Genomic DNA, 27,760 nt, shown 5'->3' on the forward strand with positions numbered 1-27,760 from the left:
ATATAAATATATATATATATATATATACATATATGTATACATACATATATACATACACACACAGACACACACACACACACACACACACACACACATATATATATATATATATATATATATATATATATATATATATATATATATAATACGATATACATAGTTCTGAATGTAACAAACTCTATTATAAATATTTTCCTAAATAAACATACCCTTCATTTCTTCATTTTAGTGTCTCCGGAGAAGCTATAGAAAGTTGCACCACTACTCCTTTCTGAATACACTGCTATACTGACAGAATACATACAAATATATATACATGGACGGGTAACTACCCAGAAACCTAGGTTTGTGAGTATCAAACATGTTTTTCTCTTTATATACATACATGTGTGGGTGTATATATATATATATATATATATATATATATATATATATATATATATATACATACACACACGCACGCACACACACACACACACACACATATATATATATGTATATACACAAAATATAGTTCACGGGTGATTTAAACGACTAGGTACGCTGGGTAATTGCTGTAACGATGGCGATAACAATAATGACGATAATAATAATAATTGCAACCATGGCGTTGGTATTGGGTAATAGAAATGACAGCAATGATAACAGTAATATCATGAACGATTAACCTAATACAACTTTAGCCTTTAGCTTGCCTTACTATAGTAGCACTACCTCATCCCTCTCTGCAACTAACCATTGTAGAACTGATAGCTGCAACTGCAGATCTGGGACAGACTGCCCGCTGCAAGCCCATTGCAGAAGATTAAACGTCGCATACCAATGCACCGTTCGCAACATAGTAAATAACGCCAATAGCTACTATATTGGATCTACCACAAAATTTAAGCAGATATTATACACATTTAAACTCGTTTAAATATAAAGAGCATAGCAATTCCACATCACTAGCCAGCCACGTACACCATCTAATGGGCTTTAATAGATTCTGGCATCCCATATCAGGGCCAGCGCTCCACTTATGGACTCTGCCGAAAAGAAGCCCTAAAAATTTTAAACCACAACCCACCACAATGGCTTAACAAACACAACGAAGACTTCACAACGTGTAAACACAAATTCTTCCGCACTTTTAAATTCTTCCATAAATCCAATTGTAATTCACTCCCCACGCATAACACTCACATACAGGTACCCATGTATATTTCTTCTATCAACCTTGCCTTTAATTTATTTTTAAACATTAACCTATAAAATCCCCTAATATTTAGTTCTATCTCTTATTCCTAAATAGTTTAACATTCAACTGGTTTCTCCATTCACGACCACCTACACACCCATACCCCCATGGCTAAAAATATTAGTATCATCCTTATCTGTATCTTTCAATACATCTCAACGCTTCTAAAGCAAACTTTGTCAGTTGACTTTCAACGTAAGTTGAATTTAACGTCTGATGGCGTCTTATAAAGCTAGATTTATGTATCCTAAAATTACAGAAGAATTTGTCACTAGGCTGTTCAACTTAATGGTAAAGCACTTGACGCGTAATCATAGGGACGTAATTTCGAGTTTCATGGCTGCCGCCGATAGATTTTTCTGCAAAATGTGGATAGTTTATCCCGTTTATGCTATATTATTAGCATTATCCTCCGTTTGAGAATAATATATATATATATATATATATATATATATATATATATAATGGGGTTGTGTTAACCGCACGTGGAGAAATGATAGGAAAGGAAAAAATAATAATAAGGCAGAATGCTAAACTGAAAGCATATTTTAATATAAATGGATGCAAGGATTTCAAAGGGATTTCAAACCGGCTTTCATTGCATGGTAAATTCTCAAGATAAGGAGAGAAAAAAAGAGTTTTTTTCAAAAATTAATAATAAATATATAAAAAAAATAAATATACCAATACATCATAATGTCTTAAAGCTTTTGAAGTTCACTAATTTTCCTTGGAAAAACTTGTTGGAAGGGTTAGGGTGCATGTGTTTCTGTGTAGTGTTTTTTTTATTTTCAAAAAGGCTGGATGTTTATGTGTCAAACAGGAAATGGGGTGGTAGTAATTAAGTTCCTCTTCTTAACTCTCCTGTGTGACACTTCTGTCCGGCATTTGCCATGATAGATCGCTAACCACGATACACATTTTTTTTCTCTCCTTGTTCTTTCTGTGTTCCTTTCTGTGGAAGACCGTGGGCTCGAAACATTAGAGACTTTTTCGGTTCCCGAGCGTGATGCTGATGCATCTGTTTGTTTTCTGCACCACCTGTCTTTGTCTGTTGTTTTTTTGTGAATTCTCCCTATATATACATGTATATATATATATATATATATATATATATATATATATATATATATATATATATATATATATATATATATATATATATATATATATACATACATACATACATGCATACATACATACATACATATATATATATATAAGGTAAATGCTATTTGCCAACATAATGTGGCTGTCCTGAGGGGGACGATGTTACTGTTGTTTTAGCCCCAAGAAACATCGTTTCTGGCTGTGTCCTTACATTTTCGAACAGGGAGCTCAGCACTCCCATCTAGCGCAAACCAACATCTGTGGACTAGTTTCTGGGTTATTGCCTTTTATCATCACAAAATAGCTACTTGGCCAGATCGTGTCAATAGGCTACAGAGGATCTCTCATGTCTTGCGCATATGTATCATTGAACATAAAATTTTAGGCTGTGATATACGCCAGCGAGTCAAAGCTATCCGACGCCCTTTTCAAATAAAGGATTTCCGCAGGAATCATGGAACCTGCGGCTGCGAACAGGAGAGAAAGCGACTACTGGTGCAATAACCTCATGCATGGGCATTGCTGATATTTTCTATGGGTAATGGTCAATGATGGTCTTCCTCGCTCACGAGAAGACATCTATCATCATCATATGTATGTAAATATATGTGATGCAATGTGCGTGTCTGTGTTTGTTTGTGTGTGTATCTGTGTGGGCCTGCGTGTATGCGCGCGCAAGCGCGTGGGTGTACCATTGTGTGTTCGCGTTAGCGTGTGTATGCACGTTTGAATGTAACCATGAATGCGTATCCGATTGTGCTAGCCTTATACCACTTGAGAACCGGAGGTAACTTTACATTCCTGTAACTTAGTGATTCGGCAAAAAGTGAGTGTTGAGTGTTAGAATGTGTACTGGAATCAATCCGATTATTTCGAACCTTCACGATTTTGCCCTACTATGCCCCAACTAAATCACCGTAAAGGCATGTATTTGTATCTTATGTATGTATGTATGTATGTATGTATGTATGTATGTATTATTCAAAATGGGAGGTAGTAATCCGGTTATTGGTCCATGATAGACTACTTTGATTATCAATGTTACTATCATCTCGGAGTTTTTTACTAACATATCCATGTATGTTTTTCTGCTCATTTGGGGTATGTATTTAAGGTTATCAGACAAGGAATGCTGCTCAAGGAGCTGCCTTCCAAGGAGTTGCCTTCCAAGCTGCCTTCACCCTTATGCATGCAAACTTGGTTAAGAGATGGACTTCGACACTTAGTGGTAAAAGGTTAGCTGAAGGGATATGATACGACATTCAAAGGCATTTTGGATTGATGTTAAGCCTCTGCCGCCTTGATTTTGTTTTAGGTAGAAGTGGTCTACGTCATTGTTTATGTGGACATTGTGCGTGTTTGTTAGTATTTTCCGGATTTTCACATCAATGACACGGATCTCATCGGGTGTATAATCAGGCAGCCCAAATGTTGGCATGAGTACTGGCACAGCAAACACATTGTGGGCCACTGTTCATTGAATGCAGAGAGTTCTGAAGTGCAAATTTTCTTTATTCGGTTTTAATATTCTTTAGAAACAAGTGTTTTGTTAGAGGTGCCATTGTAAGATATGTTTTCGTCTACCTCTAGATACCTGTAACATTCCTCATCAGATATTGGGGAAACAGTCAAGTCATTGATAGAGATGTTGTTAGTCTGGTTTGCTGTTTTGCCTCTTATCACAACCATATAACAACATTTATCCTAACAAAACTCCATCCCTACATCCTTTAAAAATGTTGTAGCTCGGTCAAGGCTCCTCTTCATCCCGTGTATATTCTTTGCATAAAGTTTCAAGTCATCCACAAAGAAACATTGTGTGGTTTTGTTATTCCTGTTTCCTTGTGAACCAGTGAGATATCCTTCAGACTTCCTTAACATGAATGACATGGGGTTTACAGAAAGTATAAACAACATCACAGAGAGGCTGTCGCGATATTGTATTCTATCAGTGTTAATACAGTCATTCTTTGTGTTTAATTTCAAGATGGTGGTCTACGATGAAGTTAGATCAGCTGTGGCTTTGACTATGCTCACTGGAACTTTAGCAAGTTGAAGGGCTTCTAGCATCCATGAGTAGGGAACAGAGTCAAAACCTTTCTTGTAGTCTAGCTACATTGAAACTGGTTTCCTCCTATACTCCCGCACATCATAGTTTTGTTGATTAATAATTTCTCGGCACATCCACAGACTCCCTCCTTCCCAGCTCTTGTTCTGCTGTGATGATACTATTGGTTTCTGTTATGGGGATAAAAACAATAATAATAATGGTATATTGTACACCCCTCCCACGTGACAAGTGGTATGTGAAATTCGTTACAAATACTGCGACGTAGGAAGTCGAGTCGTCGAGAAGTCGGCAAAGTTGGTCATAGATAGTCGTGTCTTTACTTATCTTACTAACTATATTGCTATACCGAAGTGAACGTTATAACAGTCCGACGTTGGGTTACAACAGCGGCGACGAGGAATTTAAAAACTCACGAGGAATTAGCAAACCAGTGTGGTATGCTGTCCCCATTGAGAGCTTCCTGGTACAGATTGATAAGATTTGGTTGGTTGAAAGTTAGCTTTTTGTTCCAATATCCAACAACGAAGTCTCTTCCAGGTGCTTTCCATTCTGAAGTTTCTGGAACATGGTTACAAGGGTATTGCCATCAATGCTGTATATCTTGGGTGTAATGCAGGAGCAATAACTTCTTCAGATTTCTTCCAGCCACAGAGCATTTTGGTTAAACGCCTTCTCTTCGCTCCAGATTCTCTTCCAGAAGGAGTCTATTATTTTCTCGTGAAGGAGCTTCTGTGATGTTAACCGCTCCTTCTCTCATGTCTCTGCCTGCTTCCGGTTAAATTTTTTGTTCATTTTTTTTCTCTCTCGGTTATTCTCTTCTGGTATCGAAGTTTCTCACTGAGAGATTTTAGCTCCTGCTTGAGGGTAATCAGTTTGCAAGTGAGTGTCCAAACATCATTTCTGTCTCCTTTGGTTTCTATTGGTGAGGCATATAGTGATTTGCTTGTTTGCATGCAGTAAGCATCTGCACATGGCTGATGGTCTTCCTAATGTATGGTATGGTATGTATGTATGTACGTATGTGCACGCGTGCGTGTGTATGAGAGGGAGAGAAAAAAGGAGGGGAGGAGAGAGAGAGAGAGAGAGAGAGAGAGAGAGAGAGAGAGTGTGTGTGTGAAATGTCTATTTTCAAAATGTGCGTTTTATCTTCAAGTAAAATATCTTTGATAAGTTTCACATATGACTTGGACCCTATATATGTGAGATTGATGTTAACGTTTTGGAGACAGTAAATGCTGTTAGTATATAAGATCTCTTTCAACTTGATATATAGAGAATGGAAAGATTCCAAAGCGTTTCTTCTATAAGGAGCTACATCGTGAGAAAAGCTCCCTTCATGAACCATATTTGCGATAGAAATGCAGTCTTAAATTTAGTTCGCAAAATGTTATATTCGTTTTGAAAGCTGAGAAGAATGCAACTTTCCTTTCGTTTTCTGTAATATTCATCGAGGTTCAAATTTCAGGGCATGTGCTATGGAGTACTATAGATTAAAGTACACTCGATACATCTAAGAAATTTGAAAATAACTGCATAAAATACACTATGGATGTTAATAATCTCTTCAAGTGTTCATTTAGTAATCGAGTACAGCAACCGCATCAACAAAAGCACCACGTATACGTGATGAATAACAGCAACAGCTACAACTTTGCCAGTGTCAACAAAAGCAACAATAAGAGCAAAAATAAATGTACAAGAATAAATAGCCGCGCCAAGTAACCAATTCCACTTTTCGCTTTCTACTACTACTACTACTACTACTACTACTACTACTACTACTACTACTACTACTACTACTACCCCCACCATCACCACTACTACTACTACTACTACTACTACTACTACTACTACTACTACCACTACTACTACTACTACTACTACTACTACTACTACTACTACTACTACTGCTGCTGCTGCTGCTGCTGCTGCTGCTGCTGCTGCTAAGATCTCAATGTTTTCTTTATTTCCTTGTTGTTCAGAAGATCTACGTTTGGGGGATGATAAGTGAACCGTTTGATTGAGTACAACTATAAGGCCTTCAGGCGAATTTAATGTAGTTTGCACTATTATTATCGTTTGAAACCGGCATTTTTGCCGAGAGATTTCCGGGGCCGTTCCATCACTTTTTCGTCTCTGTCAATGTCAAAGAATTCAAAAGCAATCCTCCAGATCAATTCCTCAAAGATCCAACTAAGACCCGCACATCGCAAAATACACATCTTATTTCTCTGATACTCAAATTTTTCAACCCATATTTATAACATCTGTGCTCGCCAGGATGTTGAGTAGTCTATCCCGCTCAAAATGTCCCTGAATAAAAGTTTTTTTAAGGATGGCGAACGAAACACACGTTTCCAGTGGTGAATTTAAATCCCAAAGAATACTTCTCAGAACATAGCTATGATGCTCTCCCACTACTTCTGTTCGTGATCAGAGCTGCACATATCGTCAGCTACTAAGGGACATGCTCAACTGGTTATGGTCAAGCAACTGACAAGCAACTCCGTGGTATGGAGTGAGAATATTTGCTGTAACCAATTTTTTAGACGAAGACAAAGCAATGTACATGACAACACTTCCAATCAGCTATTATTGTTGTTGTTGTTGTTGTTGTTGTTGTTGTTATTATTATTATTATTATTATTATTATTATTAGTAGTAGTAGTAGTAGTAGTAGTAGTAGTAGTAGCAGCAGTAGTAGTAGCAGTAGTAGTAGTAGTAGGAGGAGTATTCATTTGCTTATAGTGAAATTGTAAGGTGTTCCTTTTAAGAACTAGAAGCCGTATCTCCATCAAAGTTCACACTATACTGATTGCCACTAAGAAAATTTGAGAAAGGAAGAAGTTTGAAAAGGAGTAGTATTAACAAGAATATAGATAAGCTTAAGTTGGAAAAATGTGGTAATATCGGTAAAAGAAACTTTCAGAAATACATTTGTGCGACATCAAATTCTCTTTCTTGCTCTCTCTGTTTCTCTTTAATCTTTCACTGTGGCTTTGTCTCTCTCTGGAACGGTAGAAAGTAGCTAATAAAAGACAAAAATGAAAAGACTCAAAAGAAAAGGAAGGCGCGCTTGCGCACATCCATCCATCCCCACACATACACACCCACATATATAATGATAGTTATCTAATACATATTCGCCACAGATTTAGAAACGAAGTATGATAGTAAGTAGTAGGCTCAAGGTATAAACCTAGTCAAATAATTTCTTATTTTTACACACACACACACACACACACACACACACACACACACACACACACACACACACACACACACACACACACACACACACATACATACACACAAGCATAAAAAATGTATTCAGTTTTCTAACTGAAAGCAAAAATGATAAACATGAGAGCTATGAAAGTTCAAAACTAGCTTCGAAACCATGATGAGCAGAATGTCAAAAATATACAAGATTTCAATTAGTTATTCTCATCTACATATAAAATATTATAAGGTGTCACAGATTACGACATGTGTCAAGCATTGACAAAATATTGATTTTCCGAAGAAGTATTATAATTAAATTCGATATTTTGATAGAATTTGCATGTGATTTATATTCAATGCTCACGATTCATATTCAAGCTGAGGCGTTGTGGAAGTGTGACACGTGATATGAAATATGAAGAAACAATACTATCATTTAAGAGGTAATATGCAAGAATATTATATAAATGAGTAGTTTAAACGACAGCATTATTTGGTTATTGATAAGAAAGATAATATCTCAAATTTCAAAGCTTAGATTCATGTTTGATACATGCATCATGAATATAGTTGTCTTAATTTCGTTTCATTTTTCTCGTTCCATTTTTTGCATCAACCGTCACGTTTTTTCCACATTTTCCCTTATTTTGTTATTGTTCAGCGTCCTTGTTTTTAAAATATATATAACGCATAAACAGAGCCTGCTTTTTAAATTATTAATTATTAATTAAGTCTGAATTATTAATCAATAATTAATAATTAATATTTTTTCTTTCCGATTAGAATTTACTAATATAAAGTGTAATATTTATATTAGAATTATTTGCTGATACCTATTAATTTATTCCTCATTTTATTATATATCTTTCAACAACAATACATAATTTGATTTAATTTACGAGGGGATGTTCATTTAACATTTCCCTAGACCCACTTCCCAAGGACTGAGATAAACAAAACTTGGCATAATTATCAGTTCTTCTCTATACAGCCACCAACAATAGTGATACACTTCTCCCATCTGGGCAACATGAGCATTGTGAACTGGGGCGTTGTCTTGAAGGAGGCAGATTCCTTTGGTCAGGATGTCACGACTCTCTGCTTCTCTGATGGCGTCCCGAATTTCTGCTGCAGAGAAGCATAATATGGTGCCCTTTATCAGATATTCCATCATCACTGGTTCCAAAGGACTGTGAGCATTACCTTGTCTTATCAGGGTTGGACACGAGCCTTCTCTGGAGGTGGTGAGTTACCATGCTTCTATTGCTTCGACTATACTTTAGTCTCAGGATCATAGTGATGGACCCCATGTTTCATCCTGTGTGGTAAGTCTGCCGAAAATGTCCTCCTCGTTTTCGTGGCACATTGTCAAAGGAGCCTGGAATCAATTGACTCGTTCCTGCTTCTGAAAAGGTGTGAGCATCCGCATGTGCAAATAGTCGTGAACGACTTTTTCCACGGATCCTACACTTGTCTTCACTTCATAAGCTACTTTCCGAATAGTTATGCGGTGATCCTCCAAAATGGCAGATTCCACTTTATGGATGGTGTCGTCATCAATGGCGGAATGAGGTCGTCCAGGAATAAAAGCAGTTTCTACCGATGTCCGACCACATTTGATCTGGCGATGCCAGTGCTTCACTACGTCTATTATGGTGCATCGTTATCATAAACTTCCTTCATCTCATCAAAAGTCTCTTTTGGTGTACAACCTTTCAAGTATTAGAACCTGATCACTGATCTGCATTCAACTGTTTCCATTATAACACCTTGGTCTACTTCAACAGCCGTAAAAGACAAATGAATACTAATGGAAAGCTGTAATTTACAATGTGATATGTATAATTATACCTGTACAAGTTCCGTTTCCTGCAATAACCGGAATTGGTCAGCGGAACTCTTTAAATAACACCCCTCGTAATATAGGGAATATCGCAACTATCTGATTTAATCAGGTTGACAATCGCTTATAGGGTCAAGTGGTTCGTTAGCAATCATGTGGCGGCAGATACTGCGCATTTTCATTGCACATTGGGAAAGAATCTTTTCCCCGGCTCCTTCGAGAAAAATTGGATGGAGATTCTTTAGAAGCTTGCTGGACTGTATATATTCTTGGTCGATTGTTTAAATTTGTCGCTATTTTAACGCCCCTCCAAACGTCTCGTATATGATAATGTTGTACCTTTTGACTTACAGGTTCAATCCATACAACGGGCCATTGTAAATTTCCATTCTAATCTATTTCACTCCCAATGAATGAAACGACGTGAGATTTACAGAAAAGGATATTTTTCCCAAGATGCTACGCAATATGATGGAATTTAAGACCTCAACTTTGCGAAGCGACTTCTTAAACATTGGCCAACACTGCGCTTGCAAGCATCCGCGTATACACGCGCACGCACACACACACACATACACGCACTTACGCACGCATGCACACACACACGTGTATACACACAAACATACGCACATGCACATGGTACCCAGGGATCTTATAACAACTGGGAATACTTTTGTAGAAATACTCCACAGTCGTCGTATTTCTCTCGTCAAATCCTGGTATCTTCCTTTTTTCTGTTCTTTTGCCGCTAGATTCATGTCCACATCTATGACGGCACACTTTTTTTCCCCTATTGAGAACCATAATATCTGGTCCCTTGGCATGAATTTCGTGATCAGTCTGTACATCAAAATCCCATAAAATCTTTTATTAGTCATTCTCCATTACACCTTCCGATTGATGTTAGTACCATTTTGTTCCATCTTAGCCGTACTATGTCTCAGTGTAGCACCTTGGCCACACAATCGTGTTTGCGTTTATATTCCTTCTGTGCTAAAGGACAACAGCAATTTATGTGCGTAATGAATTCCCCATTCTCATTACGTACTCTGTACTTTGCACTTTTCACGGATTCGTCTATTTTGGCCTTAATGATACTCGTTCGCAATGATTAGTTTGAGCAGCTCATATGAGTATTTCTGCTTCTTTCTTAAGATCTCCATTCTTCACCCGTTACAAAGACTTCTCTGCTGCGATGTCTTGAGTTTGTCTGAGATACTGACCATGTAGTTCTTTTGTTTCTTTTTTTATTTCTCGCTTCTGTTTTCTTCTTTTCTTGTATTCCGTTGCCGTCTTCACAGATTCTTTGTCCTATCCACTGGTAGCTGAAATCAGATTTTCTGAGTTGCTTCTTACATACTCTTGTATATCACGTTTCGCCATCTCTACACAGTCTCCTATTGGTATCAGTCCTGTCCCACCTCCCCCTCACCGTTGTGGGTATGATCTATCGATACTGTCTCTGGAGTGTAAGGAGCTGTACATGCATGTTGTCTTCCTGGTTTTACAATCTGTGTCTCTTCGTTTCCAGTCCAGGAAAGCAGCAGAATATCTTATTAGAGAGACCACTCATGTGCTTTCTAAGCAGATGCTTTTCCCCTCCATTCCATATTGATCTTAGCAAAACGGAATATCCTGAGATATTCCTTTTTCATCCTCGATTTAATTTCTTGGCAGAGAAAATTTCACGAAAAAATATTAATTTTCCTGGAAGTTAAGAAGAATTTAAGTGGACTCTGTTGGAATTTCCGAAAATTGTCCCCCACCCCCATTCCAAAACACTTTCACCGGAAATTTTTATATATTCGGATTTCACATAGTAAATACTATATGCATAGAAAATTTCATTAAAAAATATTCATTTTTCTGAAAGTTATGACCTCCCAAAGTCTGGGGGGTAAAACCCTGTAGTTATGCCCTTGTAACGCCATTCACTGGTTGGATCGATGTCTTATTTGGGAGTTTAGTCCCTCTTGGCATGAATATTTTCCCTCTCACTAGCATCGCACATTTATCTATTTCAAACTCAATTCCACTATCATCACTCACAACTCTAACAATCTATACCAGTTCTCATTTTTCACAAATAATTTTAGGTCGTTCATCAACAGGAGGTGGTTTGTTTACACCCAGTTGCTAAATTCGTAGGACGGTTTAACGTCCCTAAGGATCAATGTAACAGGGATAAGGGCAACGACGAATGGCAGTGGTGAGAGTGGAATATTCCCCTACTTATGTTCACTTCCCCGAGCTTCTCTTGGCCTGATGTTGATATAGTTCCCCATTTTGGCATACTGTTTTATAGGAGCTGGGCAAAAATCTCAGCTATCTTGAGACATTCTATGTTCCATGAATATGGTACACTATCGTAAGCACTTTGTTAATCTATTCATGCCGTTGCTAGGTTTTTCTTCCTGCTTTTGACCTTTCGGAGGATTTTCAGTGCCCCTGGACTGGCTCTTGCGCGGGTGGCAGATAAAATACACCATTTTGAGCGTGGCCGTTGCCAGTACCGCCTGACTGGCCTTCGTGCGGGTGACACGTAAAAGCACCCACTACACTCGCTGAGTGGTTGGCGTTAGGAAGGGCATCCAGCTGTAGAAACTCTGCCAAATCAGATTGGAGCCTGGTGTAGCCATCTGGTTTCACCAGTCCTCAGTCAAATCGTCCAACCCATGCTAGCATGGAAGGCGGACGTTAAACGATGATGTAATAGGCCATTTTTCCCTTTGGAGATTATTCTGCCTCCTTTCTGTTCTTATATCAGATCTCCCTCTTCAAGGTACATAAATGTATCCTTTTCAATAAGACCTGTTAGCAACATCAATATCAGTGGAAAGCAAGTTATTGTTCAGTAGTTGCTTGCTATATTTCCTTTCTTTTGATCTTTCAATATCAGAATCGATACTGAAATTCACAGTGACAATGCTCTTCACAATACGTGTGATGTACCAGTTAAGACAATCTTTTGCACTTACTGTATGGAGGGTGAATCAGGTATCATTCTCAAATAATTTTCAGTTCTTTTTTTTATCATTCCAAGAGTTCCTACAATCACTGGTATTGTAACTGTCTTGAGATGCCACATCTTTTCGATTTCGATGAGCAAATCTTTATATTTTCTGAGCTTATCAATTTTTTGCGGAGATATTATGATCACAGGGTATACTCAATCAATAAATAAAGATAATTGTTTTGGTCTTTCACAGCAATATCTGGTTTATTAACATTGACAGTTCGGTCTGTACATACTGGAATGTCTCAAAGAATCGTTACATTTTCTTCCTCAGTTACAGCCGTAGGGTGGTGCTTGTATCATTTGTCAGCAGTTTGGATTTCATAATGCCGGCATATTATCCAGTGTAGCTATTGGCCAACATTTTCATGTCTTCATTGATACTCTGCAAGTGCTAAAACCCGTCGTTGCAGTACCGGTAATTTGGGTCTACTCCATTTTTAATCACATTGACTTGATAGTTCATGGTCAATAATCTCTAATCTTGAACAACCAAGATAAAGCATTAGCCCTGAGCTCCATACCGAGTGATGGGTGTGCTTCTGGTCTACATGAACTTGTTTACTACGGGCACATATTTGCCATGCAGAGGATTTTGTTCCCACCTATCGGCTAATTGTTCAAACGCATTTTGCTTTGCCATTGATTTCACCTTATTTTCAATTACAGTTGCCGCACTTCCACCATGCTGTTCAACATAGGTATTATGCATGAACTCACTAGCAAATTTTTTGCTCTCCTTCATACCAGAATGAAACTTGTTACGTATCTCGCGGTTTTCAACGAGTTTTAGCATCCAGTCGTTAGATGTTTCAAGATATTTTGCCTGTCCATTTCTGGTGGTTTTGCAAGGTATTTCAAACTGGATCAACCCTCGACCTACTTGAGGGGAAAGTAAAGACAATCTGCGTCTGCCTTTGGGTGGTGCATCTTATTGCAAATCAGCAACTTACGTATTTTTCTGTCAATCTTCCTTATTTCGCTCATATTCCAACTCAACGAATTGAAACTGTAAATAACAACTGGAACTGTTAAGGAAGTTATACCAAACACCTTATTGCGTGCATTTAACTTGGATTTTAGGAATTCTCGAACTCTCCTGTAACATTCCTTCCTGATCTTCTCTTTTCATTATTATTATTATTATTATTATTGTTGTTGTTGTTGTTGTTATTATTATTATTATTATTATTATTATTATTATTATTATTATTATTATTATTTAAATAAAATATGGTCTGTTGTCTTCTGCTGAACCGGGGTCATCTCTTGACCCTAGGGTCACAGTAGGTCCTCATCTCATGGAGAGTACACGGCGTAAAATGTGTGCAGAACCTAGCAACACTATTTTATGAAGTTCTCCCACGTTAACACTGCAAAGGAGTTTGTTGAGCTGCTTATCAAGGCCCTTTTTAATTAGCCCTAACACTCCAATCACCACTGGTGCTGTGCTGCTTTTCATTCTCCATATCTTGGTCACTTCTATTTCTGGGTCTTTGTACTTGAATAACTTCTCTACTTCTTTAATGGACTCATTTCTCTCTGATGGTACTGTCACATCTATCATTAAGCATTTCTTATTCTTCCCATCTTTGATTATTATGTCCGGCCTGTTTGTCTTGATTTCTTTATCGGTGTTGATTGGCATGTCCCAGAATACTGTTACATCATCTTTTCCGGTCACAGTTACAGGTTTATGCTGGTATCATCTTTCTGAAGTTGGAAGCTGATAGTGTTTACATATCTTCCAATGGATACATTGCGCTACTCTATCATGTCTATGAATATATTCGGTTTTTGCAAGCGCTATGCGTCCAGTTAAGATGTGGTCCTCTATTACATCTTGCTCATAACACATTCTATCTTTCGGGTCAGTGCATCGTTCATTATTTTGTTGCGGTAAGCTCTGGTTGCCAAGCTTTGATTTTGTGCTGCTATGATAAAACCTTCGGTTTCAGCCTTCAGTCCTGAGCTCTTCATCCATACATGAGTGTCTCGTTTTTCTACGTTTGGTTTGATCATTCTTCTTGGATATCGGCCATGCATCGGTTTTTCTAGCCATTCTTCTTTGCTTTTCTTCTGGGCTTGTTTTTTTTTATCTCTTCCTTAATTCTTTTAGCAAACAGGGTTACTTTCTCACTCGCCTTCATCCTAGGTTCCTCCGTAATCAATTGTTTCTTAAACTGTACAGATTCCTTGTATACCGAGTATAGCTTCTTTACTTTATCATGCTGGTGCACAAGCTTCATTAGAGCCTGAAGGAATTGATTAAAATTGGCAATAATGTAATAGATGAAATAAAATCAACAACAGTAGAACCACTAAATATGACATCGCTAAACCAACTAGCCTATGCTACAGCTGCAGCTATTACTGATGCAAAAGGAATAAAACTAAAAAGGAAAACTGCTCAACTGAAGAAAAGCCAACCAAGATTGGAAAGAAAACCTAGAAAAGGATATACAATGCATGATAGGCGACCTGTCAATACTGACCGAAATAAGTAACAGAAAGCAGGTTATCATCATCATCATCATCCTCATCAACATCATCCTCATCATCATCATCATCATCATCATCATCATCATCATCATTATTATTATTTTATGTTTGACTTTTGCTTTGCATTTGTACAAGTTGGATTCAAGTCTCACCCAGAGACCTCAAGAGACAACAAGTTAGAAGTTCATGTAGGTGTTTTGCCTAGGGTACAATATATTTGGATTTGTATATAGTGTTGTTCTAGAGAATGTTTAAGAAACCATAAGAAATTTATGTATTTGCTTTAAAATTTGAGATCACATAGACAGTATTTTACATAGGATATGGGCAGTTCCCATGAGCACTATCCTTTGAACTTCAGCCATTTTGGGGTTTCCTGGTATCTGAGCTAGGTAGTAATCAGCCTGTTTCACTGTCATTCCCAGGGCACCTACGACAATAGGTATTGTCTTAGTCTTCAGCTTCCACATTTTGCTAATTTCTATTTCAAGATCTTTATATTTGCTCAGTTTTTGGAAAGTCTTGACAGATACGTTTTTTATCGATTGGGACAGTCATATCAATGAGGAGGCATGATTTTTGTCTGAAGTCTTTCAGTATGATGTCTGGCCTATTTGCATCTATCTTTCTGTCAGTTTGAAGTGGTACGCCCTGAAAAGAGCCATCACTGACTTGGGAATTCTCGCGTTCTCCTACCAGTTGGTGTTCAAGCATGCAAGTAGGTCCCAAACAAGTCTGGCATGCTGCTAAAGAGTTCGTAAGGCAGACCAGCAATTTGTCCCCGCTGCAGTCTGACAACACATCCCCAACCTCTTTGGCTGTGATCGACGCTTCACAAGATTCCGCATCCCGCCTCGAGAGACGCAGCGAACCGGCCAGGAAGTCTGCGAGTTATTTCCCGCGATCTAGTCCACCGCTACTCCCAAATAGCTGGGCGAAATGATCGTGAAACACCTTGCACATATCTTCGGGTTCGTTTGCCCATCGACCATATGTGTCCGTCAAAGATCGAATGGTTGAGTTGTTGCCATGCTGGCTCTCTACCACCCGGGCCCATCCGGTCGCGTTGATCCCTTCCTGTCTCATTGCACGGATCTTAGCCCTGACAATGCATCCTTCGTGTTTACCTTTGAGATGTTGGTCGAGTGCCAACCTCGCCGCTAACACTTCCGATGCCCCGCCTGACCTCATTTCCTCGTCTACTGCCTTAACTAGTTTCTTTTCTACTTTGTTTCTAGCACTAGCTAATTATTTGGTAAACCTAATCGACTCAAATTTGATGGCTCTTTTCAGGGCGTACCACCATTTGTTGTTGATAATGGATCCAGTTAACGCCCTCATTACAGTCTTCATTACAGCTTAGTATTTTCTTATCTATCCTTCTAGTAATGATTCTATTGTAGTATGTCATAAAAAGCGGCAATATGACCTAATGGTCGTTTGCCCGAACAAGCATAATTGTTGGTAATCCCATTGGTTAAAATTACTGCCCATATTTAAATGCTATACTCTCGTCAAAGAGAATTAGTTCATGAAATACGGTTCTTACAATTCAAGTATGAGTATTTATAAAAACCCTGATTTAGGAGAAATTAAATAGTGTTCGTAGGATTGTTACTAAACTCCACGACACTCACTCATTGAGATATTGGCTATTTTTTATGCCATGTCTATGATAAAAAGCCAACAAGACTTATTTGAATTGTTGTGAACTCTAGTAGTTAGTATGAAAGATTAGCTAGTGTGAATTTTAAGTCGTAATTTTATGCGTGCATGTATGTTGAAGATAAATAATTTCGTGTTCTTTTAACCGCTATAAAAAATAATTACTACATTATTTTATTTATGTATGTAAAGAATAAAATGTTTTGAATGGTACAACAATGCACTATAATACAAAAAATGGACTATATACCTGTTGTAATTTGGTTATCTATAGTCCGATGATATTTCGGAATTACAATTCCTTCTTCAGATATTCTTAGATGGAGTCACTGCTATAAACTGTTTTCCAACGGTTTTCTTATTTTTCGGAAGCGTCTCAGTAGTGGTCTCACGAAGCTTCTTCCGGAATTCCTCATGAGAAGTGCGAACTACAATACTTTCCTTTATTTATGTACATTTAGCATTTATAGTACAATTGGAAAGTAAAGTCATTTTGTTGTAGAGAATTACGACTTAAAATCCACACTAGCTAATCCTTCATACTAACTACTAGAGTTCACAACAATTCAAATAAGTCTTGTTGGATTTATATCATAGACATAGCATAAAAAATAGCCAATATCTCAATGAGTGAGTGTCGTGGAGTTTAGTAACATCCAACGAACACTATCGTGAGTGTCGTGAAGTCTAGTAACAATCCTAGGAACACTAATTTATTTCCCCCAAATCAGGGTTTTTATAACTGCTCATACCTGAATTGTAAGAACCGTATTTCGTGAAAGAATTCTCTTTGACGAAAGTTTAGAATTCAAATATGGGCAGTAATTTTAACCAATGGGATTACCAACAATTATGCTTGTTCGGGTAAACGACAATTACGTCATATTGCCGCCTTTTATGACTTGCTACATAAGCCCTTCACCAGGAAAATTGTCAATTTTGCGAAAAAGAAATAATCATAATAAATATATACTTCAATACAATGTTTGAATTAATACTTTTAGCAAGTCAAATATACAAATTTACAATGTTAAAGAAATGAAAATAAACGCTCATCACGGTTTAAAAATAACAACAGCGTTCTTGTAAACTTTATCAAATTGTTCAATCTAATTTCTCTGGAAAAAATTACAAATTTTTTTTTATACACAAAAAATTCCAGGAATATAAAAGTTCATGAGGAATATATTCAAACAAACTGAGAATGTCTTTTGGGAAAATGTACAATTCTACCACTTCTAGTTTTCTTTTCGCTGGTAGGTGATTTTAAAATTGACTTGTGGATCTTTTCCTCAACGTTAAGTTCGCTGTCTTGTGAATTGTTCTGTTTCAAGTTTTTTTTTTAATGTGTTGCTCAAATCGTTATTTTCATGACATGAAGACTGATCGAAATAAGCTTTTTTAACTCTAAACTGACAATTTCCTTTTTACCATGCTTATCCAAAGTCATATTTTTATCTTTAATTGATAAAACTTTAAAAGGTCCAGTGTATTTATAATTCAGTGAATGATGACTGGCATCATTACGTACAAATACATGAGTCCAAAAATTAGTAGGAACGAAACTTTTTAATATTTTGTAATTTACTTGTTAAAGAAGGAACATCAGAAAGAAATCCTTTGAGCCGGGTTACATAATGGTCAATAAAAGAATTGGTTTCTTCAAACATTTGACCAGGTAGAGATAATGTTGTTCCGTACAAAAGTTCAGCGGGAGAATATTGTAAACTTTCTTTAACAGCACTCCTGATTCCTAACAATGTCACTGGTAAAGTTTCTAACCAACTGCTAGAATCAGAATAAGTTCTTAATGAAGATTTCAACTGCCTATGAAATCTTTCTATCATGCCGTTAGATTGTGGATGATATGAAGTTGTACGAATTCTATGAATTCCCAACAATGTGTTGAATTCTGCAAAAAGTGTAGAATTGTCTTCCACGATCTGTTGTCAATGTGTTGGGTATGCCGAATCTATACATCCAAGTGGTAAATAAAGCTCTTGCTATAGTTACTACAGATATGTCGTTGATTGGATAAGCTTCTGGCCATCGCGAAAAACGATCTATGCATGTTATAACAAATAAATATTACCTTCCACTGGAGGTATGTCAATATGTCAATATTATCTTCCACTGGAGGTATGTCCAACTATGTCAATATGAATGTGTTGAAATCTGGCATCAGGATTTGCAAAAGTGCCTAATGATGCTTTAATATGACGATTTACTTTTGCTTTTTGCCACTGCATACACGATTGAACCCATCTTTTTTCTGTAGTTATCCTATAGTGTTGGCATAGCTTCCAGTGTATGTAGGTCGCAACTCTGTCGCGCCTGTGAATATATTCCTTCTTACATAGGACTGGGCAGCCGGAGACAATATGATTTATTGCTTCTTGTCCATCTCCACATATTCTGCAGTTACTTGTTATGTTTCTTTTCATTATGGTTTTGGTAATTTCTGGTGGTGAAGCTTTGGTCTTGTACTGCAATTAAAAATCTTTTAGTTTCTTCTTCTTCTTCTTCTTCTTCTTCTTCTTCTTCTTCTTCTTCTTCTTCTTCTTCTTCTTCTTCTTCTTCTTCTTCTTCTTCTTCTTCTTCTTCATTATTATTATTATTATTATTATTATTATTATTATTATTGCTATTATGACTATGTCATCGTCATCGTCGTCGTCATCATCATCATCATCATTATCATCATCATGATTATTATTATTATTATTATTATTATTATTATTATTATTATTATTATTATTATTATTATTATTATTGACAATGCCAAGAAGGCCGAAATCACGTGATCTAGTAGTTCCGGTGGCTAAGGCGGACGGTTCTCGCCCGTCAACGATAAAAAAACACGAGTGCTTTTGTGCACCACAAGTTCATACAAGAGGTCTTCTCATGGTAAATAATTCAATATTCAGTACAGAAAACTCTTTCGTCATACTGTTTCGTTTGACTCAAGCTGCTTAGATCTTGAGTATTCCTGATACAACGAAGTACAGAAGTCACAATCGTATGAGACATTGTCGGGGCATACAGGAGACAAAAGTAGCATGGAAATGCCTCCCGATTCTGAGCGCTGGAAAGCAGAAAACTTGTAATTCTATCAGTCACCAACACCAACATCACCAGTACAACTATAACTATCCTACCCAGCACTCCACTACTATTACGACATTAAGAAAAAACATGAGTAACTATTTGAAAAACAGCCACAACCGCTACGGTGCCAGAGGAAAAAAAAACAAAAACAAAAAATCATGCACTTCTCTGAAAGGAAAAGACTCTCCAATGCATTTTCATCTTCAGTTTCAACACAAGTCCTTGTTCTGTTGCTGCATGCTTAAGTAATTCTCTAATCACTATCTGCAAGGTTTATTGGCTTTTGTTCTCCATCTACAAAAGGATGCCAATAACTTCCCTTCCAATCTAATCTTCTGCTTCATGTATAAATGACTGACATTTGCTCTTCGGCGAAGTATTCCATTCATATTTAGATTTTCGTTTCTCTTTCCAATGTATCTATAACAACATCCGTGTTATACAGCATTACATTACGGCAGCCACCCCATGTTTTGATTGTATTCATTAAATTCTTTGAATTAAGTTTGGACTTCGTTTCTTTAAGCATAAAATCATCGAGTTCCGCTATGCCTAGATACTTGTATTCATTGTCCTGTGGTTCTAATATCCGTTCTTGGAATATCCGTTATTGGAATAAGATTATTCCAATAAAATGTTCTCTCATCATGGCTAAATTTCTTGAGTTTGATACTCTAAATTCCAATTTAATTCCACTGCGAACAGAGCTTTACAGATTTAACAACTGAGGTGATTTCTATTTGTGACTTTGCAACTATCTTTAAGTCATCCATGAAGAATAGATGATTTAATGAAAATGGGTTTATCTCATGTTTGTAGTTCATGCTGACATTTCTAGGTCCCATTGAGATACGAGATTTTGCTATAACAAATAACAAAAAGCAGAACTAGTCACCCTGGAAGCTATCACTTTTAAGCGCTATACCTCCCAGTGATTTCATGTTCACTATCAAGTTCGTTTTCCAGTACATAATACTAGTACTGGGGATGTTGACGACTTTTTGCTATACCAAACATAATCCAGGAATGCTCTATCATGCTGTAGAACTTTTGTGAAGTTGGCCCATACTAAGCGAGCGCACATTAATCTGCATCACTTGCCTTCGTAAGCGTTTTGTCAATGACCAAATGGTCATTGGAGCTTTTCAGTCTTTATTGTGTCCCTCAAGTTCGATAGGTAGTAATTTACCTGTTTGTAACTTCCATAAGAGATTGAGGCAGGTAATTAGTCGATAATTCTTTGCTTCTCCTTATTTGAATCTTTCCTTATCTAATTTGCTCATTTCTCAACTCAACCAGCCACTTCTTTACAATATTACAAAGAGAAATGTTTACGAAGTTGCCGGTCAGTCTCGGAGAACATTCGGATCTGGAACAATCACGACTAACTTCTGTAAGATGTCGCATGTTGGACAAATCCGACTAGCAATCGAGTCCATCGTGAAAACCATCCAAACACCCACTTTACAAAAGGCAGATCAGAATGCATACCTTTGTCTAGTGGTTGTATGGTGGATGAGGCTAAAATGATAAAGGAAAGACAACTTCCTCATCGTTCATCGACATTTTTATAGTCTGACTTGTAAAGAAAGTTAGGGTAGAGAGGGAAGTGCTCTCTTCCAGCAAATTTGAAAAATGGTAGGTGACTGCGGGAAAAATAATTAAGTTTGGATAGTCTGTCCTACGAGCTTTATCTTTACAGACCAGAATTGTTTGGAGACATGGCATGATCCCAGTCATGGCAAGTGAATTCTTTAACGCTGAATACATGTGGTCACCGTTTGTCACGCTCGTATTTCCACACTTCGCCTCTTTGACAACGTTATAGTCCTGGATTAAACGTAAACGAAGCAGGGCCCTTGGTATCCGGAATGACGTTAAGTGCTCACCGCCCTCTGCTACTCGAGTAGTACGGTTGGTAGAAGTTCCACCTTTACGTTAGCGGAGGTCAAAGCGACAATGTTCTTGGGGAAACTCTGTGTCGACGAAAATCAACTGACTGGTCTGTTCTGCAGGGCTTTCGTGTCGAGACCCATGGTTCATTTTCAAAAATCTTTAGCCTGATAGTGCTACCGTGGGGCATTGCCGGTTCGAGATAAATTCTACAATCATAAAGTATAAACGCTCTAGGAGTGTTTCTGGCTCATGTTTCTCTTTTCTGTTTATGGTTCAAAATAATGGCATAATTTTCAATGTATGAAAAACGTTAAAAGGCCTGTATACGTATTCTATCTTGTAAAAAACTGACCGTCCAGATAAAGATGTGATTAGTTGTTTCTTCTTTGCCCCTGCATATTCTGTAGATACTTAAAAGCCTTTGATGCTACGTTGAAATTAAATATTCTTCGATCGTAGCTTTGAGTCTTTGGATCTTCAGCTATTGCGACTATTTTTCATTAGCTATTCCTTACTTGCTCGAGTAGAACCCACGTAGAACTTTGTTTCCCATCGTTTCAGACAGTAAAATCTTTTTATTTAGCATTTAGTTTTGCGATAGTTTCTGTAGTTCTTTCTCTATTATTTGAAAATTGTGTGTTACTTCAACTTCTGGTTTATCTTTGTTATTTTTTTCACTGTCAGTAAATAATTTTTGCTTTGTTCATGTTTTGCATCTATTTCTATTAACTTTCCATTATACTTTAGTAGATTTTCTGTTTTCTTTTTTTTTTTTAGTGATTCCACAGAAAGGATGAAAAGAGTAGTAAAATCGAGATGTGAACGGTCCGTTCAAGATCATCGTTGCCGATTCTAAGAGGGCGAGAGAGAGGAGACAAAGGAGAGAGAGACAAGAGAGAGGAGAAAGAGGGAGTGAGAGAGAGAGCTGGATTCCCAACCGGCCCACTGATATAACTTATCACTATATTCACACCACTTCGCAAACCCAGAAATATATTTACAACAAATACAGAGATGTTGTGGTTTTTGGCCAATAGAAAGCTATTAGCGATTATCTTAGGTGGCGATTTAGCTGTGTCTTTTAAAAAGCAGATATATGCCTTGCAGTATTTGTTTCAGCTCTTTGTGATAAGAGTTCAAATCCCACTAAGGGACTGTGGAGAGAGAGAGAGAGAGAGAGAGAGAGAGAGAGAGAGAAAGAAAGAAAGAGAGAGAGGGGCTCTCTGCATAAAAGATAAAATACGATTTGATGGGATCTGAACTTCTTTCGCAGAGAGCTGGAACAAATACTGCAAAGCATGTATTTGCTTTTTAAAAGACTCAGCTAAATGGCCAACTTAGATAATCGTTATTTGTTTTCTATTTGTCAAAAGCCACAGCATCTCACTATTTGTCGTAAATATCAGGTCATCCCGTAAGTTCTGTCCGATTTTACCTTTTTTAAAATTGAATGAAGTTTAATAGTATTTTAGAATGTCTAATGGAATTAAAAATTATTCTTATGCATTTGTGTTCATTTGAAATAATTAAATATTATTTTACAGAATAATAGAATTAAAATTTCTTTGATTAAAACCCTTTCTGACATGGAAGTATCCAAAGAGCATTTAAGGCACATAATACTTCATGAGTACAAAAAAGGGAACTCTGCAGCCGAAGTGACTCGAAACATACACTCAGTTTATGGGAAAGAATGCTTGAAAGAAAGAACTTGCAGAAGATGGTTTGCAAAATTCAGAAGTGGAGATTTCAGCCTTGAAGACGAAGATCGAACAGGACGTCCAGTTGAGTTTGACGATAAGCTTCTTGAGGCATTACTTGAACAAAATCCAGCATTATCATTTGAAGAACTGGCAATAAAGCTTAGTTCAAACCATGCAACTGTTCATCGTCATCTTCAACAACTTGGAAAGTTTCCTAAACTTGGAAAATGGGTGCCTCATGAATTGTCCGAAAGCAACCGCAAATCTAGAGTTGACATCTGCTCTTCTATCCATTCTCACGAACACATTTCACCCTTTTTGGATAGACTTGTGACTGGTGACGAAAAATGGATCTTCTATCAAAATGTTAAACGTCATAAACAGTAACTTGGTAAAAGGGAAAAAGCTCAACCCCAACCGAGAAGGGAACTTCATTGGAAAAAGGAGTAATTCACTTTGAATTGTTACCACCTAATGCAGCAACCAATGCTCAAGTCTACTGTCAGCAATTGGAGTGTTTGAACCAATCTATGAAGAAAAACAGACCCGCTTTAGTGAATCAAAATGTAGTGATGTTTCATTAGGACAATGCGCGACACCACATTGCAAAGATCATATCACAGAAGATCCGAGAGCTTGATTGGGAAAAGATTCCTCATCCACCTTATTCTCCCGACCTTGCTCCTTCAGACTACCATTTGTTTCGTAATTTACAGAATCATTTGGGAGACATAACTTCCGCAAACTAGGAGGAGAACGAAACTGACATTTGAGAGTTCTTCGCTTTGAAACCAAAAGAGTTTTACATTGATGGGATTAAATAGCTTGTAAATATAGATGGAAGGAAATCATAGATAATCAGGGAAAGTACATTGATGATTAATTTTCAATTAAATATATAACATTTGATCACTTGTTTTCTTTATTCAAAATTCGGACAGAACTTATGTGATGACCTGATATATTTATGCGTGGGCTTGCAGAGTAATGTGAATGTAGTGATAAGTTATATCAATGGGCCGATTGTGAATCCGGTTCAAACAATTCCATTACACTGCACTAGACATGGATAAATTTCATTTTCCTCTCTCAAAAAATACATCGTTGCTGTGATTTTTCAATAGAAAAATATGATTTACTCAGCATTTAGAGATAATATGCAGAATTGTATGATGTAAGGAACAAATGCTTCATATATCATTTTGCAAACTGCTATGAATGCCATGTTCGAACTCACCAGAATATTAGCCGGAATAAATACTATATGTTGTTGATTCAAAATATCAGTAAAATAATATATTCGAGATAAATAACCTTGATACATACACATTGCTTTTATGAACAGAGATCTTGGAAATATTTTCCACTGGCAGCATAACAATCTAGCCATATGTGTGTATGTTAGTGTGTGAACCTATCTGTGTGCATTGTGTATGTATGTATGTTTATCTAATATCTCTAACCACAAGTGTCGGCAGAAATTTCAAGTTAAAATATCATGTCGGACAAAATTGAAGTTTCAAGCTAGTTTTGTTCCTTGGTATTTGAATGAAATCATTTATACGCTAACTGGGAATTTCATTAATCTTCCTTCCGTTCGTTGCCTTGAAATTACCTATTCCTCTACTGAATTCCGGTCAGCTGAACAATGTACACCAGTATCAAAGTATGGATAGATTTGCAATCATTCATTCTATGACAAAACAGCGACATTTCAACAAAGATGCTGTGCATCAAATGACTTTTAAAGAAGATTGATGTACGACTAGAACATTCTTCTTCCATAAATGTTGGTCTAATACGCCTACAGCTGATGGTTCTAAACCAAATAAGCATCTCTTTACATTACAGAGGATCTGATTAACCTTATAGAATCTATGAAGTTTAACAACTAAGACAATACTTTCCAGACTGAATTTATTTGGGAAAGCAGATAAAACTAATTACGAATAAGAGACTGACAAAAATATCATTAATGAAATCAAACAAAAAATCTAACCTTAGATTAAAATAGTTAAGACAAAAAATCTTGCCACTCTATTAAAATTAGATGACTGTATTGAACGTATGAACCAACATGAACATGATATAGTACAAAAATAGCAAGCTACCTACATATCGATATAAATGTCCACCTCATACAGGAGCTAATTTATAGAGTCGATGTTTTAGACACGAACTGCAAACTCAATAGCCAAACGAGGAAGCAGCTTATAAAAATACCGATGCAAGCATCCGCTAACAATTATTAAGTATATCGTTGTCAACATCAGTTGAAACATTTCTAATCATTCTTCAGTTATGAATATAAACAATAAAGTCGCCTCATGCTACAATAACATATAAAAGGATAGGTATTTCCAATGAAAAAACAAAATAAAACTATCCCTTACTAGAAGTAAGAGAATAGAAGATAAATTACATGGTTCAATCAATTATTTGTGTGCATGTAACCGAAAACATAGCCAGACATTTCTTATTACGTTTGCATAACGAAATACCATAATTCATTAATTATTGCATACTAGCTTCAGGAATGTAAATTGGTATATCCAATAACTTAACACCGCTGTATGCGGTGGGTGTATAAGCAATGTGTTCGGAAGCGAGAACAGGTTAGATGGGTATTGATGAAGGGGCAAAACACCCCCGAAATATGGCATATACACTCATTACCCATTTTTATCACCCATCCCATTGTTTGTTTACATCTGACGTCCCGATACGAAATGTTGTAGCAAAAATCAGTGCTGGGAAAAATCTGTACAGACTATCTGTAGAAATAACCTTAACAAAATAATGTAAAAAGCACTACAAATGCAGCAGAACGTGGTATTGACTTATAAAAACATTTAATATACTTTATAATATATTATACTTGCATAACGAAATACCACGTACCTACAAATCATTAAGACATTTCTTAATCCCACTGGGCAGGGACATTCCCATATACCACAGATACCACAAAATCTTCAGCAAAAATTCTGTGGAGGTTAACTATAGCGATTTCGGCAAAATAGGGTAACAAATACTCAATCAAAATACAACGACCAGAATTAATGTGGAAGTCATTTCAACGTGGATGTAATTTCAGAAACACTGGTAGATATTCTTTGAATAATAAATTCCTCGAAAAGGAGCTAATTTATAGAGCAGATGTTTTAGATACTGACTGCAAACTCAAACATAGGGTTTTCTGGAACCAAAAGAACCATGGAGTAGTAAGGTGGACCATTGCTGGAAATACAAGGGACAAGGCATCAAATATGGACGACTGGAGCATTTCTGCAAACAAAATGAAAAAGATATCTTCTTGCTACATGCAAATACATAAAAGTTTCAAGCCTTCAATCATACTCTTGTTCGAACACATTTCAGCTGCAATGTGGTTAACCACTCACTTTCCTGTTTGCTATTTTCTTTCACTTCTCATTCTCACTCTCCTTCTATGAACACCAACTGCACTTGTCAACAAATTTGTTGACGTTGCCCTTGTAAATAAAAATATACCATTCATTTACTTCCTCATATATCTCACATACTCACACCTAGATTTGTAACACAAGCGCCAACCTTGCTCTCACACAGTCTAAGTCTCTTGATTTTCCCGTTCTCCATAAAGAAAAAAAACCGGTAATACATCAACGAATCAACTTCCCGCTGTATACCGAACGATCATTTTATTAAGGATTGTACATAATTGGGCATAACGTCATAAAGTTTGAGCGATGTAACATAGTGAATGAACCCTCGTGGAAGTGGAAATAGTACACTGGAATTTCACATGCATAAGCTTTACAATACAAGTCAATTCGTGCCGCCCTATATGATGTTTCGAGACGTTGACACGAATGTCATATGCTGCGATGAAATTTAAACGATGTGACATGATGGTGTAACATAGACAATCATCTGCGTTGAAATGCTGCACCAATGTAATCCATGTATGAACCGCAGACTACTTTGAACTCAGTTTGACCAAAAGAACGAGACATTCTTGGTAAGGATAAGCTCTGCTCCCCATTGCTTCAACTACTCATCACCCCTAAATCATACACGTACATAAACCCTAAGCAATATGATGCCTTGAGTGTGAATCCATGAATGCTGAACATTTTTTTCTCTATCTCTGCACTACATCTGTTCCGCATAACTCCTGACGACTAGCCCAAATATGATATATTTTTATCATTGTCATAATTATTCTATAACATATTCAGTTTATTACATTACATTATATTTCCTTCTGTTTTGCATATCAAGTTGAAATTTCATCAACCTCCGTTGAAAGACAATGAGGATCCAGAAACATGATTGATGATACATCCCAGAGCACCCGAAATATGCATCTTAAGACCATTATATTCAATTTATTATA

General features: G+C 36.9%; 1 long non-coding RNA gene across 3 annotated transcripts; it reads left to right on the forward strand.

Annotated features, from left to right (window-relative positions):
* Positions 1–232: 232 nt before the first annotated feature.
* Positions 233–27,760, forward strand: LOC149137693 (uncharacterized). 3 transcript variants are annotated; one of them, XR_016242838.1, is made up of 3 exons: positions 233–348; positions 22,454–23,090; positions 27,646–27,760. It is a non-coding gene; the product is annotated as an uncharacterized LOC149137693 (long non-coding RNA). The 3 variants fall into 3 exon arrangements; XR_016242836.1 differs by lacking the exon at positions 233–348 and adding an exon at positions 17,595–17,928; XR_016242835.1 differs by lacking the exon at positions 233–348 and adding an exon at positions 19,491–20,025.

Source organism: Octopus bimaculoides, chromosome 1, assembly GCF_046866305.1.
Source record: "Octopus bimaculoides isolate indiv1 chromosome 1, ASM4686630v1, whole genome shotgun sequence".
Lineage (NCBI taxonomy): Eukaryota > Metazoa > Mollusca > Cephalopoda > Octopoda > Octopodidae > Octopus > Octopus bimaculoides.